The sequence below is a fragment of the Suricata suricatta genome, chromosome 10 (genome assembly GCF_006229205.1).
Source record: "Suricata suricatta isolate VVHF042 chromosome 10, meerkat_22Aug2017_6uvM2_HiC, whole genome shotgun sequence".
Taxonomy (NCBI): Eukaryota; Metazoa; Chordata; class Mammalia; order Carnivora; family Herpestidae; genus Suricata; species Suricata suricatta.
Genome location: NC_043709.1, coordinates 25,961,161 through 25,964,936, shown reverse-complemented (window position 1 = coordinate 25,964,936; position 3,776 = coordinate 25,961,161).

Here is a 3,776-nt window from a genome sequence, read left to right as displayed (position 1 = left end):
TGACTGTTTCTTTGTATATCTTAGGTAATTGTGGATTTGACATTCTTATATGCAGAAACCTACTTCCTCTTATCTTGCCTTTGAGATAGTAAGGTTTACCACTTATTTTTATGTATCTAGTTGTGATTAAGTATTTTTACTCTATCAGCCAAATATTGTTAGTAGCATAAATATGATTAATAAAAATGTGCATGGTTCTCCTTCACAAGATTTTTTAATTGCTTTTGAAAAGAAACTCATGAGGTCCACCCAGAAAATAAATGTTACAATGTTTTCTTTCTTGTGGCTTCAAGGAAATAATTAAATTATAGTTGGTCCTTGAACCAAATGAGTTTGAACCAGTCTACTTATACACAGAATTTTTTTCCTACAATGTATTTTCTCTTAAGCGCTTCAGTGTACTTAAGCACTATAAATGTTTTTTCTCTTAAGGTTTTCTTATTTTCCCTAGCTTTATTGTAACAATATAATATAAAATACATATAACATGCAAAATACATGTTAATCAATAATGTTAATCAGTAAGGCTACCAGTCAGCATAGGCTATTAGTGATTAAGTTTTTGGGAAATCAGAAGTTACTATGACTGCAGTGGGGATTGCTACCCCTAACCCCCTTTTTCAAGGATTAGTTATAGTTAACTATAGTTAACTAGTTAACTAGTTTCTACTGCTTGCTAGGTCCTTTATGCATATATACATTATTATCTCACAATAATTCTTTGAAGAAGAATCATCATTCCCACTTTACAGGTAAGGCCAAGTGACTTTGAACACCACCTACCTAGCTAGTGGAGTGGGAGAACCAGGATCCTAATGGTTGTTTCCAGAGCCTTTTTATTGTGCGTCACAGGAGCGCCCTGGTGGCTCAGTCGGTTAAGTGTCCAGCTTCCAGCTTTGGCTCAGGTCATGATCTCATGGTTCGTGGATTTGAGCCCGCGTCGGGCTCTGTGACAGTTAGCTCAGAGCCTGGAGCCTCCTTTGGATTTTGTGTCTCCCTCTCTCTCTCTGACCCTCCCCGGCTTGTGCTGTCTCTCTCTGTCTCTCAAAAAAAACCAAAAAACTAAAACATATAGTGCATTACAGTCACAAAGGGATATTTTCTTTTACCCAAGAATGTACTTTCCTAGAAAGGATATTATATAATTTGTTTTAATTTTTTTTTCTGGCTGTTTTAGAGAGTATGCTAGCTTCAGAACACATGCAACTCCGTGGTTAAAATGTTATCACTAAACTAGTGTGATGAGAATGTTAATTGCTTATTTTGTTGTTGATTGTCACTACCACCTTATATGTGATCCTTAGTGGCATTGCTGCTCCTGTGATTTCTGTTTAGGATGTGAGGAATCTTTTAAGAAGGTGGAAAGGTGCTTTATTCAAACTCGTAAAATATTTGTGATATTTTAAAATTTGATGCAGAAAATGATTTCATTGAAGTGAAATTGAAATGAAATTCATTGAAATGAAAACAGTTAAAGTCTCTTGTTTCGGGATACCTGGGTGGCTTGGTCAGTTTTAAGCGGCTGACTCTGGATTTCAGCTCAGGTCATGATCTCACAGTTCCTGAGTTTGAGCCCCACATCAGGCTCTGCACTGACAGCGTGGATCCTGCTTGGGATTTTCTGTCTCCCTCTCTCTGCCCCTCCCTGACATGTGTGCACGTGCTCTCAAAATAAATAAATAAAAACTTAAAAAAATAAAAAGTGTTTAATCTAGTTCTTTTAATAAAGGAACCCCATCTGACGATGTATTCAGTAAAAATGTAAGGAATAATAAATAGGAAAGAATTAAGGAAATAATAATGGCCACCCTCTGTGGAAATGTTTTTAAGTGGCTTCTTTTTATCATTAATGTATTAATGTGGGAGGAAAGATCAAGGAAAAACAAGTTAATAGAACTTACCAGAGATATTTACCAGCCATGTTCAATGACATATTTTTGAAAAATGGTTAGATTTTTTCAGGTTGATTTATATTATATGCAAGTTTTTACAAAGATTGAGATATGCCGCATTATAAAAGCAGGAAGAATAAAGAATAATTACATTAATTAAAAACTTTTTTCTTAAGTATAAAGGTGTACTAAAGAGATTGTTCAGCTGTAGGATACCCAAACCACACATCCACATGTCAATGCTTTGGAGAATTAACTCTGACCTTCTTGTACTGGAACTACAGGTTAATACTGTAGATGCTCGAATTTTGGCTTGCATGGATCGCTGCTATTTGGTTTTACTAAGAAAGTACATGTTCCGTCACCCCAGTAGTAACTTATCCACCATCACGAACATTTTAGCAAAGGTCCACTTACTTGTCTCCTTTTTCTAGAGACAAAAATCTACATAAAGTGGGATGGTTCTTTAAAGGAAGTTCATTTAACTTCATGAAAAGTTTCCAGTTCCCATGTTTCCATTGGTGAGATGGATTAACACACCTCAAGCCGATACAAAAGCATTGTCAGTGAAACCACCAGAGGGCACTCTCAGAGTTCAATTCAAACGTTGGTCACAGCAAGGTAGTAACTTAATATGCTTAATTGCCAGAGACTATTTGGATATTCTTTAGGTAAGAATGTCTAGTAGAATAAATGGCAGTAGTGAAATTATGTGTTGATGTATTTTGAAGCCATTATTCATTCTGTTGACTTAGTCCTCAAGCATTTACCAAACTCCTAATACATATGAAGGGGCATTATGCTTTTTGCTAGGCCAATAGCAAAAAATGGTCCCTTCCTAAGGATGATAGTATCCACTTAACTAGTATCTACTGAACTACCTAATTTTTATAATGATGTTTTTAACTTAACTTTTTAATGTTTATTTATTTTTTTTAATTTTTATTTTTGAGAGCACGAGCAGGAGAGGGTCAGAGAGAGAGAGGGCGATTCAGATTCAGAAGCAGGCTCCAGGCTCTGAGCTAGCTGTCAGCACAGAGCTTGATGCGGGGCTCAAACCCACGAACCGTGAGATCATGACCTGAGCCGAAGCCGGACACTCAACTGACTGAGCCACCCAGGCGCCCCATTGTTTATTTATTTTTGAGGAAAGAGGCTGTGTGAGTGGGAGAAGGGCAGAGGGAGAGAGAGACACAGAATTCAAAGCAGGCCCCGGGCTTGGAGCTGTCAGCACAGAGCCTGATGCAGGGCTCCAACTCGTGAACTATGAGATCACGACCTCAGCTGAAGTCGGATGCTTAAACCACTGAGCCACCCAAGTGCCCCTATAATGATATTTATAAACCATAAACATAATTCATTATTATTTTTTAAATTAAAAAAATAAATAGAAAATAAAAATTACCCATAATTGTCCCTTGTAAAGATAACACTAAAATTTTTGCTTCCCTTCTCCCCTCTTATTTCACTGCATAAATATATTTCAACAAGTAAAAATAGTATTAATTATATATTCTGTTTTATAACTTGCTTTTTTCATTTAATATAAATGATTTTTTTTGCCATATCATTAAATACTCTAATGAATGCATATTCTGTAATCTGGATTGTCATAATTAACTTCCTCACTGCTTTTAGACATAATCATTGTTTCTGTTTGTTCCCTGTTATAAATAATGCTGTTGGAGTGCCTGGCTGACTCACTCGATTAAGTGTCTGACTTTGGCTCAGGTTATGACCTCACTACTTGTGAGTTTGAGACCCACATTGGGCTCTATGCCGACAGCTCAGAGCCTGGAGCCTGCTTCAGATTCTGTTTCTGTCTCTCTGCCCCTTCCCTTCTTGCATTCTCTCTCTCTCTCTCTCTCTGAAATATAAGATAAA